At 61.8% G+C, this 16,880-nt stretch overlaps 1 protein-coding gene across 1 annotated transcript in view; it reads right to left on the bottom strand.

The window, feature by feature from the left end:
• The window catches only part of OPCML (opioid binding protein/cell adhesion molecule like), an 836,651-nt gene that overhangs the window by 794,888 nt on the left and 24,883 nt on the right, over nucleotides 1–16,880 (bottom strand). The gene's annotated exons all lie outside the window — the stretch shown is intronic.

Below are 16,880 nucleotides of genomic sequence, written 5' to 3'. Positions count from 1 at the left end.
GGACTCACCTGCAGCCCCTCCCCCGGGGGAAGTGATCAGCGTGACATGCTCACAGCTCTCTCTCCCGGGGGGAGCAGAGGATGCTCTGGAACATTGACAAGGAGGAATTCTAAGCCCCTCCGTGGGACCAGAGGGCAGGTCGGCCCCGGGCCCCTGACCTGGCCCAGAAGGGGCTGATGGCCCCCTCTCCCAGCAGAGACGCTGACCGGCTCACCCACACTGAAGATGACGAGAAGAGCCATTTCTCAGAAATGTCTGTTCCCTGGTGCCTCCCTGGGGGCGGGCGAATCCGAAGTAACTGGCCCTTCGCTCTTTCCTCTCCGGCTGCACCCACCCCACCCCCCCCCTGCCACCGCAGGCCGCTGCAGCCCCTTCTGTCCCTGAGCAACAGCTCCAACCTTCCCTCCCCACAGCCATGCCCTCTGGTCACTTTGGGGAAGAGCCCACGGCTCTTAGTTTGAGCGTTGCTCTCCTCAGTCTGAACCCAGCCTGCTTTGGAAGCCGGGCTCTGTCCCGCTCCTCCCCCCTCCACCGCCCCAGCCCGCACGTCTGTGCCGCCCCCTCCCTCCTTTCTCCTCTGCAAAGCCTGGCTCACTCCCAGGGAAACTTCCTGAACCGTCTCAGTCCACGATCTCATCTCCCGCCCCACAGCAGGTGCGCATGCTTACTGCCCACCTGGACAGCATCGCTCCGGGCCGTCGGCCTGCGTTTCCTTTCCGTCTCCTGAACCAGGCGACAACAGGCCTCTGGAGCGAGGCCCTGGCCCCTCAGCCCGGCCGCCGCTTCCCAGGGCTGCTGACTCCGCGTCTGCACCAAGAACCTGGAGGCTTGTCTTTAAGTCCCAAAAGCCAGGTTTGCATTCCCCACTTGAAAGAAGCAACGTGATTTTCTCGCAAAAGAAACTCTGACGGCTTTGCACCAGCACCCCCTGGGAATGCGCGGGGAGCCTGAACTAGCGAGTCTGTGAGAGTTCAGTTCGCTGGGCTGATGCGGAGTGACGTGCTTCATCTGGGGCAGTCCCGGGGGAGACTCTCCTCGGGGAGGAGTGGCCAGAGGGTGGGAGAGCAGCAGAGCCGCCCCGACCCGCGGTCCCCGCTCCCCGGAGTCAGGGCGGGTCTGGGACACAGAGCATCACCTCCCTCCTTTCCTCGGCCCGACCAGCACAGTGCTTCCACAGACCTGAAGGCCGCCGTGCATCCGCCAGTCCTCGAGGCCACCGTGGACGGGCCTTGACCCCGAGCACGTCTGACCAAGAGGGCGGGTCTCACTGCTCCGTGCCCGGTGCCCTGGCAGACCCTCTCACCACTGACTTCTGCAGGAAAAGCGGGCAGAGCAGCTGGCTCTGGAGGAAAACAAGCCTGGACACACCACCCTGTTCCCTTTGCTCGGGACATGCACGACCATCCCAGAGACACTGGGGAAGCCGCTCAGGGTAGCGGCAAACAGACCTGGTCCCGGACACAGACTCTGACAAGGCACAGGCGGCAGGTTCCACTCCCTGAGCCGCCCGTCAGCCAGCAAACTGCCTGCCTCCCTGCTCCGGACAAGGCCGCCCATTACGTGGGCAGTGCTGCGTCCTTACGGACGCCCCCATCTACCTGGGAAGCTGGGACCCCAGCACGTTAACACGGGCAGCAAGACGGAGCACGAGCCACTCAGAATCACACAACCTACGGCTCGGCCAGGCAGCGGCCACTGGAGGCTGCGGCAACGGGGGGAGGCTTCACGACAGAAGGGGCGTCGAGGACAGAACCCGAGAAGAAGGGAAGGGAGACGCAATCAAAGGGGCACGTGAAAGGGCCTTGATCCGCTGACCTGGAATCATCTCCGAGAAATATCGTCCAGTGACAGGCCAAGACACAGAGCAGGGTACGGTACGTGCCGCCGTGCGTGCGTGCGTGTGAGAGTGAGAGAGAGAGACAGAGTTCGCTCGCGCGGGCACAGCAGAGTCTGGGAAGCACAGGGAAGACTCCAGGAAGGGGAACAGGGGCCCCGGGGCGTGGGGATGCAAGGACCCCTCACAGGTGTGTCACATCCCTTCTCTGCCTCTGCAGTCTTTAAACATGTGTTTAAAGAAAGAGAAAAAATGGGATGAAACAGGAAAAAAAATAAAAGGTCGGCGTATCTTAACCACCACTGGAACTGGAACAGAGTTTGTGCCAGGAGGACCCAGGGAAGAGAGCAGCAAACAGAAAGGGGTCCCGGGTGCCCTTGAAGGTGGGCCAAGGTCACGCAGGTCATTTGGGCCCAGGGTCGGGGCCGCGGGGGTGGGCCGGAGATGGAGGTGCAGGTGGTCTTCTCCTGCTACTGGCGGGAAGGCAGCGACCCCCTCGCACCCCTTCCTCCAGAGACGAGGGCCTTTCGCTGCTCCTCTTGTCTGCACAAAACTCTCCACACAAACCCTCGACTCATCTGCCTCGCCTCGGGGGAGACCGTGCGCAGCCCAGCGAGGCCTCTTCAACAGGACGCGCTTCTCGCCATCGCCCGCCCACGACTGCAGAGCCACAGGAGGCGGGGCCACGCGTTCCGGAGGAAGCAGCGAGATTACTCGCCCCCGGCAGGCCCCAGCCAGTACAGGGGGCAACACCTCCGAGCGTCACGGCCCCCCGGGCAGAGCCGGAGGGCAGTCGCCCCTCAGAACCACACCCTCTCCCCGCCGTGACCGCGAGGCCCAGGGCGGCCGAGCCCGTCCTAGCCCTGCTCAGTTTTCGGAGGGCGGGGAGCACTGTCAGGGCCACGTCGCCCCCCTGCAGGGAGCCTGGCTGAGCACCAGCGCTGAGCCCGCCAGCCGAGCCCCAGGGGGCCCCCATCCCTCCAGAAAGAGCCGTGGCCACTCTATTTGGTCTTCCCCCCGCAAGGAATCCTTTTGTTTTCCTCATCGTGAGGACACGTCCTCGCATGTTTCTGCGAAGTGCAGGTCCAAGGTCGGCTGCAGACATCTGCGAGCAGGCCCCGAGGACCGGCAGCACCCCCGCCCGGGTGCGTGGACCTCGGCCCGAGGCTCCCCCGGGGCCAGGCGCGCGGCCTCAGTCCCCTGCCGCCCGCCCCCGGCCCGGAGGCCCAGCCGCCCAGGGCCGCAGCGCTGTGCGGGCTGCTCTCTCCGCCCCGTCCTCCGGGACTGTCTCTCCCTCTTGCCGTCCTGGGAGCTCCAAGAGGACGGACGGTCTTCAAGGAGGGCGAGCCTTACCCAGACCACCTCCACTGACAACTTACAAATGCCCGCTGTCCTTAGCACAACGTTTCAGAAAGTAGCACTTTAATAAGAACGTGATCCTCGTGATGGGAACGGATGAACATCGCTGAAAACGGGCTGAGCTAGAAGCGGCGGCGTCAAAGCTAAGGACGCGGAGACCGCCGTGCTGCCCGGAGGACGCCCCCCTTCACCTTCCGTTTCCTTTGCTCCACTTGCTCTCAGTTAATCTATTTTTGTTTGATAAGTAAATGGGTTTGTCTTGCCGTTATGAATAGACGGTTACATTCTTCACGTAAACGTTAACTTAACATTCCCGGGAGCTCTCGGTCTGCGGGTCCCTGAACGAGGGCGCGCGGCATGAGGTTCAAGCCACACATGGGAGCGTCTCCAGCCCCAGCAGCGCCCTCGTGGGAAAGTCCAGACTCGGCGCAGCCTGGGAAGCACTGGCCGCCACGCGCTTCTCTCATCTCATCAGACCTGCACCTGCTTCTAGGGGGAGCCCCGAAGGCTGCCGGCCCGCGCATTGTGACAGCTTCCACACGTGGGCTGCTGCTCCCGGTGAGCGTGGCTCTCCGCAAAGAGATGAGAGTCCAGTATAAGAGAAACAGGGAATAGGCAGGTAAGGCCCCGTGGTGAGTTCCAGGGCAGGTACGCCGAAGGCTGCCCTGGTAGCATAGCGCAGGCGTCTCCAGCCCGGGCCGGGGCGGGGGGCCGGGGGCCGGGGGCCGGGCAGAACCAGGGTCCTGAGAGACAAGAAACATGGACACAAGGGGAGCAGAAGGAGTCCAACCCGTGTATTCAGGGCGACGGCGGGGGCGGGGAGACCGCAGACACATGAGGCTGTGACGTGGGCAGGGCCAGACCGCAGGTGCCAAGCTCTGGAGCGGAGGTCCTTCCCCGAAGGCCGCCGAAGACGCTGATGGATGGCAGCAGGGGACAGACACAGGCAGCCGCCCCCCCCCGGGTGTGCTGGGCCCCCGGGGAAGGACCACGTTGCCCTGAACAAGGCAAGGATGACGGGGAGTGAACCAGGATATGGGCAGGGGCTGAGGAGGGGAGCAGAGCACCTCCAGAAACATCCGAGAGGCTGGATCGGTACTGATGACACGGGGGTGGGGGGGGGGCAGGGAGGAGGCGCTTTCCGCTGAGTTTTGAATCTCAGTCTCACGTCACCGCTCTCGATAACTCCCGGGCTGAGAGGTTCTTGTACCTGTGCGGCCTGACTGCTGCATGAGCCGTCACACGTCCGCACAACCACAAACTCCCCTCAGGACACTAAAGCCGAAAGCCAGCAGGCTGAAAACACCGGGGGCCAGGCGGCCCCGCCTGAGCTCTGAGATCAGCCTGAACCTCGGCCTGCGTGTTTCAGACCCTCTCTCTGCACGGAGGATAGACAGCAGGGCGAGGCGAGAGCGCGGACCTCGGACGTGCTGGCCCTGTCCTCTGCGTGTGCACAGCAAGCACCTGCCTCCTTCAGCGATGAAGTCCAGGGTGCTGAGGAGCCGCGGGAGGACCTGCCCCTGAGCGGCACACAGGTAGCTCCCGAGGCTGCCATCAGGCTCCTGACGAGGCCGGGGACGCCCCACCTTGGCTCCCAGCCCTGGGGCGAGCCGTGCTCGATCGCCCTCCCGCGGGAAGCTGCTGGCAGACGCTGCGGCTCTTGATGACATCATCACGGCACAGCTGGGTGTCTCAGATGTGCTTTTGTGTTTTTGGGGGCGTGCGTGTGTGTTTTCTGCCGTTCAGTACCACGTCCAGGAGAATGCAAACACGCCCAGCCAACTACGACACACACGCCCCAGGTACCTGCTCCCCGGGGACTGCAGCCGTGGGGGAGGCGGCTGCCTGTCTCTCTTCCTCTCTGTCCCCCTGCCTCCCCCTCCCACTCCCTGTCTTCTTTTTCATTTCCTCCCTCCAGCGTTCAATGGTTCTGCAGAGAGACAGAGCAAGTCCCTTGCTCATGGACTTTCAAAACAAGAAGCACCGGGCAGAAACAGCCCTCCTGCCCTGTCGCAGTGACATGGAGGAGAAGACGGGCTTCAGGATTTTGCAGAATCCCCAACAGCCCCTTCCCGGCGGTGGCCCCGCGGAGAGAGCGGTTCCCTTCGCAAACCCACCAGCTCTCGAAAGTAACAGAGACATCAGAGGGGAGCCGACCACTGAAATCCAGTCTTAACCTTTGGAAACGTAATTTATTCGAGCCCAGAGCGTCACGGAGGGCCCAGCGTGGAGGGGGGAGGAGGTGGCACAGGCAGCCTCGGTCAAAGGAGCGGGATGAACAGAGGGCCTCCCCTGAGACCCCTCCCAGAGGAGGGGAATGCCTGCAGCCAAGACCCTGGAGGTTTGAAAAGGCCCTGCGAAGTGAGGGGCAGGATGAGAGAGGCAAGACGGGGGCAGCGCCTCCCGGGCGGCGGGCGGTGAACACAAGCTGAGCTCGGCGGGGGCGGATGAGGATGAAGGACAGCAAGGCTTCAAAGACGCCGAGGGCCACCAGCGAAACGATGGCCCAGACGGAGGTCTCCTCCCTGTGTCCACACAGCTGTCACCACCACCCAGCCTGGCCGAGGCAACAGGAACCCAAGATACAAGGAGAAAATGGGACTAGGGCCAAAAGCCACGAAGGCAATTTTCAACACGCAGGCTCATCCTCCAAGGCCTTTGCAGCCCCTCCCGGTGGCCCACGAACAAACGGGCAGCTCGACATCCAACTCCTTCCCCAAAGCCAGGCTGCGCTGCCAACGACGGCCCACTGGCCCAACGGTCTGACCGGGGACAGAGAGAAGGAGGCGGGTGGGGAGGAATACCAGGACACTTTGTCGGTGGACATTGCCCCTCCGATCGCTGTCGGGGGTGAGACTTTCCTGATCCAAGACAGGATCCGGGGAGAAAGTTAGTGGCCGTGAAGATGAGGTCAATCTCACAGCTCGGGATGCAGTATTTTCCCTGCGCAGTAGTTGGCCCTTTTTTTCAGCAGGAAAGTAGCCATGGGACATTCATCCGTCCACCCGTTAACCGGCACACGCGGGGCACTCAGTAGCTGCTGGGCCACACGGAGTGGGTGAGGGCCCGGCAGCGGGCGCACTAACCCAGGCGCTGCCCTGAGAACCGGAAGCGCAGGTGCAGGACAGCGACGTGCGGCGGCAGGAGTGTCTGGGAGGAGGGCGAGCAGTGAGCGCCTGGAGGACAGTTGGTTCCAGTCCTCCTGCCACCGCCCCACCTCAGCTGACTGTCCCAGGCCTCGTCTGAGACTCTGAAACGTGACCAGTAATCCCCCAACGCTAGGGATCGAAGCAGCAACCACGCATTCCTGCCTTCCATTTCCTGGTGCCAGAGCAGGCACGGAGAAAAGCGAGACAACTAGGAGATGACAGGGAGAGGCACCGAGCCCGGCAGGACAGCCTGGGAAGCGCACGGCGCCGGTGGGCGCCACCTCCCTCCTCCCTCCCGTCTGCGTGGACCCTCGGTGCAGGCCACTGCGCCAGGAGGGTCCACGTCCCCCTGGTCCATCTCTCCCCAGGGGCATGGCCGAGGCTCCCTGCCGCCCCGTTGGTGTCACACGAGCTCACGAAGGCCAGGAAGTCACCACCGCCGGGGTCCTCTGGAACCCGCTCTCTGAACTCGTCTCTGAGCAACGGGAGGCCAGCGGTCTCACCAGGAATAGAGCCTTTGCACTTTCAAGACGCTGAACGGTCCGCCCTCTCACCCCAGCCAGCGCCCGCAGGCCCAGACGCCCGCCGCCCTCAGCTCAGCCCGAGATGCAAGCGGGTGGCGACGCCGTCACCGCCACTCATAACTTCAAAACGGCTCTGGACCCCATTCATTTCCAAACATCTTGCCAGGAAGTCTGAGAGGGGTTTCTTCCCAGTTTAGAGGCGGACAGGGATTTCTGACGCTGCCTGCGGCAGGACAGAGGCAGAGGAGCCCAGGCGGGAAGCTCAAGTGTCCCTGGCGTGCGGCCTGAACCAGCGAGCGGCCGTCGGGGGCCGGGCATTTCTCAGTTTGGGGGAGACACTTCGAGAGAGGGGAGAGACCAGCGACTTTCCTCCGTCCCCCGAGGAGTAAGTGTGTAAGTCGCCGCAAGGAATCCATCGGCCAAAGCGCCTGTAACCATCTCGGTTCTCTCCGGGGGCTGGAAGCGCAGATACGCGAAATCCTGGGGTGGGGATGGGGGACCAAGGAAGAGTTCCTATCTGCTGCTGTTATGAGCCCAATTAGATGTATTTTGAGGAAAGGGTGTATGTATGTTAGGTTTTAATTAAGTAGTGTTAATTATAATCTACGAGATGTGCTTACTGCTTATCAGATAATTACGAGAAAGCCAATTTGGCTGCTGGCTTGTGACTAATTAAGTGGAATTAGTAGTGATAATTATAGATTTCGTGTTGGTTGGTCTTTACTGGAAAAGGGGCAAATGTGCCCAGACAGGGTGGGCCCAGGTGAAAGGGCAGACCCCACGTCGCCAGGGGCCGCCCCCGCCTGCAGAGGCAGCAGGAGGGTGGAGGGCACGGGCTTCCAACGCGGCCGCCTCCCGCCTCTCCCCAGACTCACCGTCCAGCTTGACTCTGCTCCCCCCGCCCAGGGTCCCCAGGGTCCCAGCCCTTCCTCCCTTTAGAGCCCAGGGTCTGCGTTACTGAAGAGGCCGATGGAGACACCACCGCCGTCGGGCCGCGGGGCATCAGCCTGGATTTGGGAGGAGAGAGGTGGATGCGTCCCCAGCGAGCGGACCCTGCGGGCGTCCAAGATGCCGTGGGGGCGGGGCCGCCAGGGCTCACAGGGACCACTGCGTGTTGTCGAGGGACTGATGTCTTTCAAGCCACCTTCCTCCCAGGAGTTGTGTAAGACAAATGACAGACCTGTAATTGGAGTACGGGATCTCCCACCTTCAAAGGCCATCGAGACCGACCTGAGCTGTAGACAAACTGGGAAAAAAATAATCATCTCTGCCCCGTGTTTCCATCTGATATACTATTTTGACACTTCAATTACATGTTTCCTCATTTAACACTTGCTTCTGCCGGGCCTCTGGTTTTAGACTGTGAATCCCCTGGGAGCGGAAGCCGTGTCCATTTTTCACCCTGGTCCTCGTTCCCCGCCACCTCATGAACTCCCTGACCGCAGCTCCTGAGGGCAGTGACGTGCAGGGCGGCTCACCCGCAAAGCGGGCCCCAGCCTGTCACTCAGGGTGTCGTCATCTTGGGCAAATCACTTACTCTGCCCAAGCCTCAGGGCTGTCTGGCTGCTTTTTCCCCCCCAATCTGTAAAATAAAGATAATAACGGTGCTCAATCTAAAAGATGCATAAGGATTAAAAACAGTAACTTACTATGAGCTCCGTGCATGCGTGGCCCACGGCAAGACTCAGAGTCATCAGTCCCCCCGTGGCCTGTGGCCGCCTGCCCCTGAGCCACGAGGGGGTGGACGGCAGAGGCCCGCGCCTGCACGCCACCCCAGGCGCCCAGGGTCAGAGCGGGGGCCGAGGCCACAAGCACGATTCCTGCGCACAGCTCAGGGCCACCGCAACACACAGCTGTCTTTGGGCACCGGTGTCGGCTCGCCACACCAAACAGAAGGGACGTTCTTGGCCGGGCTCTCCCACCTCCCCCTGGGTTGTGAGCAGAGAGGGCTGAAGGAGGAGCGGGTCCAGGCAAGTTAGCACCCTGGGCTTCCCCACTGTCCGTGTTGCCCGGGGGACCAGAACTGCAGCCCGGCAGGACGCCTCGCCCTAGACTCTGGTGCGCGGTGGGGCGTCCCCGCACAAGGGCCCTGCGTGTGTGGCAGGGGCTTGGAGGCCAGGAGGCAGTGCTCCAAGCACACCCTGCAGCGACTCAGCTCCAGGGCAGCAGGGTGCACCCAGCCCCGCCCACGCCGCCGAGCGAGGCCCCTGCCCGGCTGTACCCCGACCTACCCGCACTTCCCCAGTGAGCTCCGCGCTGGAACCTGCCCCGCACGCGGTGGTCCACACTGGCCACCAGAGAACGTCACCCCGTGGCTGGCCCGTACTCCCGACACTTCAGTGCCATCGGGCGGCATCCCTGCTCAGAGCCACCAGCAGCGTCTCAGCGACAGCCTCGTGACCTGGCCTGGCCGCAGGAAGGCCTGGGACCCCGAAGCTTCCCCGCCAGGAGCCAGCCCAGGACGTCATCCTGTGGCTGCATCAGCAGGAAAGGGAGGGACGTTCCACAGGGGGCTCTTCCTGACCTCAGGGGTCTCTGCCTGCCTGCCTGTGAGCCCCGGCCCAAGACCCAGCACCCCGGGCTCCCCACGCAGACCCCAACCCCTCTCCTTGTGGAGGCAAGTAGCCAAGCACCTCCCGGCTGCCCCCACCCTGATCACTGGGTCTGTCTCGGTCACTTGGATCTAAAGCTGCTCAGGGCTTGTCTGTCGATCCCTCGGAGGCGGGCAGGCATCTCCTGTCAATCCTGAGTCTCTCAGGTCCCTCACGTCCTGTGAGGGCGGCACCACTGAACCCAGCTTCATTGTACAGACGAGGAGACTGGGGTCCACGTGGTTCCCTGACGCACCCTCATTCACATCCACGAGGGGCGGACCCAGGCCTCGAACCCGGCAGCAGCCTCCGAACCTCACCTGAACCCCTGCCCCAACCTGTTCTGGGCTCCAGGTCACCAGGTACCGGCACCGCCTGTATCCGACCACGGTTGTGGCCAAGAGGCCTCCGGGACCTGCCGACAGCTGGTCCCACGGTCCTCGCTGTGACTCGGGTTGTGCACTGCTCCCCCCTCATCGGGAGGCGCTTACGCCCGCAGGCAGCATCTCTCATCTCTTTCTGAGGATAAAATCCTAACATTCTCCCCAGGTCTAGAGTAAACGCGCACCCCCCACGGAGCTCTTGCCGACCACGTTTCCTGCAGCACCACCTCTCCCCCGAGATCCCCACTAACTCGGCGCCCCGCGGAGCGACGCGTGGGTGCTCCGCTCTGACCTCCCGCACTGACGGCACACGGCTTACAGAGGCTCAGACTACGGTGGTCCTTCTGAAGCTTGACGGTGACCCCCGCAGGGCCCCAGAAGAGCTGGCACAACGTGAGCGAGGTGACTGGATGACTTATCTAAGCGAGCTGCTCAGTCTGAGGGTCTGCACAGGCCTCACCACCTCGTCTCCCTGGGTCACTCAGAGCGCAAGGGCCTGTGCTCGCACCGCGGGGGCAGGGACACGTGGGGACCCGGCCAGGGCTGCGCAGACACAGGTCACAAGGAGGAGTGAGGTTACTGCTGAGGTAACATCACCCACGGCTGCTAACAGCCTTGTAGAGGTTAAGTGTGTGGCGTGAACGTGCAGCACAGATCTGGGGCCCGGATTTCATCATGAAGCTAATTCGATTCAGGAGACGTTCACTGGACCGCTTCTGCTGCAAAAATGCACGACCTGCTCTGCCCCCAAAGGGCTTCCCGTAATCAGAGTAACATCAGCGCCTGCCGAGTCCTCAGAGGGGTCTAACCAGCTCGTCCTGTAACAGAGAACGCGGAGCCCAGAGAGGGGATGTGACTGGCCGACGGCCACACAGCTCTCTGAGCAGATCCGGCACCGGGACCACGGTCTGCCCATCGTACCCACCCCCCAGGATCACAGAAACTGATGGAGCCGTTAGACAGGAAGAAAAGTGCTCAGGCCATCCGGGGCGTCGTTCCACAGGGGAAGTCCACGGAACACCACGCCCCTTCAGTCTCGGCCGAAACCCACCGTTTATTTAAAAGTTCCTTCCAGGCGTGAGCAATCGGCTGGGACGACAAGTGCAGCATTAGAGGTCCGTCTGCAGCAAGACTGAGAAAACGCTGGAATTTCGACAGGCTGAGATTAGGAAACGGGAAAAGGGGCGGGGGGAAGTGAAGTCATGTGGGGTGGGGCTCATAACCTTTCAACAAAACAGCACATGTAAGACCTTGGGTCTCCCATCAGAAGTGATACAGCGTGCCTAGGAATAGTAAGAAATGCGAGGACCCATGTGAACTGAGTTATAAAACACGCAAGAGGACATCGAAAGGGCGCCCTGGGTGACGGACATTGCCACGTTTCTTCTCTGATCAGAGCGTCCTCCTGCAGCGAGGACCTGGACCCCTCGCCCCATCTTACTGAAGACTGTGCTGGCCACGCGTCACCATCGGGTTTCTCTCTGTCCTGGGTGAGCCCTCCCACCCTGAAAACACACTGTAGCATCACCCAGGTTTTTAAAAGCAAAATAAAAGAAGGCCCCATCGCCATGCCGCACCTTGCAGCAACACGTCCCCAGAGAAGGGCCTTTGGTCAGTGCAGCCAGGCCTCGCCATGCACGGGCTCCACGCACGCAAATCCGTCTGTTTGCTAGAAGCTGCCTGTGGCCCCAGACTCAACACCCCCGGCACGTCTGCAGGCCCCCGTGGGCACGTGCGGAGCAGCACGGACTGACTCGCCCTGACACACGCGCCCTCTCGTCTCAGCGACCACGCGCTAAACAGGTGTCCCTTCCTTAGAATACTCAGCACCACATTTCCCCCATTTTGGTGCCGTTTTTTGGTGATTCCACTGCTTAAAACAGCCCCCAAGCACAGTGCTGAAGTGCCTTCGAGAGTCCCCGAGAGCAAGAAAGCCGGCAGGCGCCTTCTGGAGAAGATGTGTGTCCGGTAACTCCGTTCGGGTACGAGCTCCAGTGCTTCTGGCCGTGACTTCAGTGGTAATGAGTCAATACGGTGTCCTCACCAGAAACGGGCACGATTTCTGTGCGGGTCAGCCGAGGGAGGGCTGTAGCCAGAGGGTCCCGGGAACGTGACCCCAGCCCCTCCGGGAGCAGCGGTCCCACAGTCGTGGACACAGTGTCCGCAGGGACTCTGCGGAATAAAGCCACTGCCACCGGCGAGCGTGGGCTGGGTCTCAGCTTCGTCATGCCCCTTCTGTCCTCAACGGCCGTCAAGCTTCTGAGCTCAGCACCTCACTTCAGTGACCCCGGGAAAGGTTCCCCGTCACCGGGTCCCCACTCTCACCCAGCCTGGCTGCCACCACGTCCCTCAGGGGCCACCTCTTCTCAAATCCCCCCCTCGTCTTACTCAGAGCTGCACCGCCGTCTCCTTCCCGCCTCAGTCCCTGCCCCTTCACAGCCGGCTTTGCCGTCTCCCCCTCCACGTGGGCGTCCTCAGGCCTCATGGGCCTCTCCCCGGGGAACCTCGTCCAAACCGGAGGCTTAAGGGCAGCCGTGCACTGAGGGTCCTCAGAGCCCTGATCTCCACCCCTGGCCTCCAGCAGAACCCTCCCCAGGACGCGGGACGCCAACCTCCTTCCTGACGCCCCTGCTCGGATGGTGTCTCTGAGCAAACACAGCGCCCACAGAGGACTGCGGGTGGACCGTGTGCCCCCTCTCCCATCTTCCCGTTGGGGCCGTTTCTCAGCCTGAAGTCGTTGCAGCCACGCCTCGTCCCTGGCCCCTCACTCCCCACAGCACGTGCATCAGAAAGCTCTCCAGCCCATCTTCCAGAATATTCGCCGAACCCGCTGGCATCTCTCACCTCCACCGCTCCCCGGGCCGCCACCTTCCACCCTGATCACACAGCCACCCCTGAATGCCCGTCTCTCCTCTCCTAACACACACGTCGCCTCCTCTTGTCACAGAAGCCAGAGTGAGCTGCTAAGTCGTAAACGGAGCCGCTCCCCTCACACAACCCCCCACAGGTCCTCAGTCGTGTTCAGAATAACGTCCAAACCCCTCACTGCGGCCCAGAGACCCTGCGCGAGTGCGTCGTCTCCTTCTCTGATCACTCGCACACGCTCCCCACCGGCCTTTTTCAATCTCTCGAAGCCGACAAGGCGGTGCCCCACGAAGGGGCTCTGCCCTGCGGTTCTCTCCGGAACGCTCCCAGGTTTTTCTTTCCGTGTCTGCCTGTGATCAGGCCTCAGCGAAAACGTCACGCTCAGCGAGGCTTCTGAGTCAACGACCCACAGCAGACACTCCCTCTTGGTCCTGCTCTGTTTTACACACCGTCGCCAAATTCACGCCGTTCGAAGTGGGCATGACCCTCTGCTCACCCCCACCTTCCCGACCTCGCCCCCAGGACGCAAGTGTCTATAAGAGCCGGAACTCGGCAGTCTTGTCCGTCCCAGAGCCAACGGCCATTTCTGGCACAAAACAGACTCTAAATAAACACCGACTGGATGTGCGGACTTACTGGGAAGTCTCGGTACGGTGGGCATGCTCGCTCTGTGTGTGCACGTGTGCGTGTGTGCACACATTTAAAGTAACCTAAATCCAAATCCCAGTGAGCCTGTGCTTGGCTGATCGATAAGAAATTAGTTTGGAGGAACATTTATTAAACTAACCAAGCTGCCGTAATCACAAGCACTCCGGTTCGGTCGTGGGGACAAATAGATCAATGGCGTCTGAGTGACAGTCTAGAAAGAGACTCGTGCGTGTGGGGGCTCGGCGGACGGCAAAGTGACTGTCGTGCTAGTGGGGCCTCGGGGGCCTCACTTACTTACGTTGGTGGCTTGAGATCGGCCGTGGAAGAAGGTTTGGACCCCGGAATCACCAAATGCTTCAGATCAGGGGTTATTTTCACGACTTATTTTTTTCAGAGCAGTTTTACATTCACAGCAAAGCTGAAAGGAGGATTCAGAAACTTCCCTAAAGCCCCTACCCCACACACACTCAGCCTCCCGGATTATCAGCACCCCCCGCCCCGGATGGTACGTTTGGCGCAGCTGAACCCGTGTGGACCCAGCGTCACCCAGAGTCCAGTTTAAACGGGGCTCGCTCCTGGTGTGTGTTCCCCGGGCTTGGACGGGCGTGGAGGACGTGCGTCCGTCACTACAACGTCACACAGGGCAGATTCGCTGCCCTGAGAGCCCTCTGCACTCCGCCGGGCCGCGCCTCCCCCAGCGGCCGGCCGCCACGGACCCTTCGCTGGCTGCAGTTCCCCGTCTGGAAAGCCCCACGGCTGGAGTGTAGTGTTTGGCCTCCTCAGATCGGCGTCCTTTCCCCAGCAACATGCATTTATGTTGTTTTTCCGTGTCTTTTTTCATGGTTTCATAGCTCGTTCCTTCTCAGCACTGAGCAACAGCCACTGTCTGGACGGGCCACAGTCCATCACTCACCGCTGAGGGACAAGAGGGGGCCTGGGAGAGACGGAACACAGACCCAGGAAACCACCCGACCCAGACGTGACCCAGCGCCGTGGGCTGTGGAGCCCCCCGGGGAAGACCCTCCGCCCGGGCACAGGGAGAAATGGGCGAGGCATTTCAAAAGGGGAAGGATCGGGCGTCTGCAAGTCAGCGAGCAGAACAGACTCGCCCTGAGAAAATGGGGCCAGAAAAGTAAGAGGATCAGGACCCCAGATGAGGGAAACCCCGGAACAGCAGCACGGCGTCCTTCTGCCAGGACTCACGGGCGCCTCCACGCTGGTTAACCCCTAACCGCCGGGGCGGGAGGGGAGCTGCAGTAAGTATGCGTGAACCTGCATCGCTCAGTTAACTCGGGAGAGCCACCCCGTGTCCGTGTCCAGATACGCTCGTCCTCCCAGCAGGTGGCCCTCATGACCTCCGTCCTGCTCTAAGAAAACACTCAGCCAGGCACCCTCGTGGAGTCCGTGGACGTGAGGGGTGCGGGCGAGGGGTCCCCATCCCTAAACTGCCGGCACGGCTGGCGGCACCCTCCCCGCCAGGTGGCCATGACCGCCAGGAGAGGCCCACGTCCCAGGGGGCTCAGTGCTGACGGCCTGCCCTGCCTTTTTCTCCCCCTTTCAGTTCCGAGCCCCAGGAGGCAAGCTCATTCCAAATCAGCTCTGCACCCTTTCTCAACTGTTGGCCACAGCGAGCGGGTAAGAGCGAAGGGGAGGGACACAAACACCGTGAAGGCTGAGATCTCTGGGAGAACGCTGCTCAGAAGACTTTTTCGGACGGCAAACCAACACAGGGCCCTGCGCCCAGAGAGAGAGGCCATTAGAGACTAAGACACGCCCCAGGGCTGCAGGAGAACTAAGCCGGAGACAACGACACCAAACTACCAAAGGGGGGAAATAGAGAGTAACCCTGGCGTTAACATCGGAGAGAAGCAGCGAGCGGGCAGTTACCCAGGAGGGCCCAGATCCAGCGCCCACTAAAATCGTGGATGAGTGATAAGGTGGGATAGTGGAAGTGCCGAGTGCTTGGTGGAGACTCGGGGGAAGTGACCAAGGCTGGGGTCCACGACAGGCAGGAGCCTCAGCTGGACTCAGAGCAGATCCTCAGGGATGTGGGGGCATCACCCACATGGGCGCTGGTGACCCCGGGCGAACACAACGGAAGGAGCCACGGGGCTCCAGCCCGGGGGTCGATCAGATCTGCTCCCTCTGGGAAAGGCCAGCCTGTCCCCACCTGGGACCTGGGGCAGCTCGCAGCTCTGTCACCCAGAGCCCCACCTCCCACCTGCCGGGAGCCGCACCCATGCTTCCCTGGGGAGGAAGGGGAGAGAAAGCAGCCGCGCCCGGAGCCCCGCTGGGCAGGCGGCACGTACGGAGGAGCTGGGCTCTCCTGCTGTCCCTGCCACACGGGTGACACGGCTGTGGAAATAATCAGGGAGCGAGGATGAACAAAACCGCGCTGGACATCACCGGTCATTCTGCTGCACGTCCCGCGCCTGAGCACACACGTGCCACACGTTTTCCCACAAAAATGAGCTTAACTGCCTAGTGTCTTAGAACTTACAAGCATTTCAAGTCAAAATGCTTCTGTGACAGCTCTTTTTAATGACCATCACCCTGTTGCGTGAACGCAGTGTAAGGCACTTAACTGCTCCCCTCCTGACGCCCCCTTGGTCACCATTCCCAGGCATCTCTCTGGTGGGCTCTCTGCAGGCCCCTCAATTATTCTGCATAAAGTTCTGCAAGTCGGTTCGCTGTGCAAAAGGGTGTATGTGGTATTCTTAAAGCTTCGGATGCTTGTGGCCAGAACGCTCTTCAGAGAGGTGGTGTCGGCCACCAGCCGAATAAAAGTGGCCTCTTTGTTGCTGAAGCCAACAGGGAGGCCCCGGTGCCTCTGGCTGTGAGGACGCTGAAGGGCGCAGGCCACCTCAGGCAGGTCGGTGGAGGAGGGACGGCAGAGGAGGCCCTTTAAGAAGGCAGCGCAAGCCATTTCCCTGAAGAGAAGCCCCTGAACAGAAGCTGCAGCCTGTCTCAGAAGGAAGACGCTATCTGCCTGAAACAGCCAGGACCTTTAGCTCAAATCCATTAATCCTCTTTATTACACCCGGTCACCTCTGAGTCTGGAGAAATTAACCGCGTCTCCCCACCACCGGCACATCACGACGGCCGGTCGTTCCCTGGACGGGGGCTCCGAGGCCAGCGGGCTTCCCAGGCTCCGCCCTCTGCCCCCGTCAGTTTAGAAGAGAAGATGGGCCGCACCTGCATAAGCCCGGGGCCAGGCTGTGCGGGGCCAGGGCCGCGTCTCTGCCCGGGGAGCTGGGAGGGCTGCCCTCTTTGTTCCCAACACCCGAGCGGGTCCAGGCGCTCGGGGTCCGGTCCAGAGTTGGGGCCAGGTCAGGGGCCAGGGCTCCCAGAGCAGCTCGCCCGGCTCCCTGGCGCTCTGCGGGGCTCCAGCCCGAGGCCCGCGAGGAAGAGCCGGCGTTCTCCCCGGGCGGCGTCAAGGCCACTTGTGGAAGGGCCAGCGACAGACAGTAAGAGACAGACCAGGCAGGAAAAGCAGGCAGAGGCCAGCGTAAAGGAGGGACGTCTGC

This window comes from Vicugna pacos, chromosome 33, assembly GCF_048564905.1.
Source record: "Vicugna pacos chromosome 33, VicPac4, whole genome shotgun sequence".
In the NCBI taxonomy this organism is placed as follows: domain Eukaryota; kingdom Metazoa; phylum Chordata; class Mammalia; order Artiodactyla; family Camelidae; genus Vicugna; species Vicugna pacos.
This window is presented reverse-complemented; position numbering and strand designations above follow the sequence as displayed.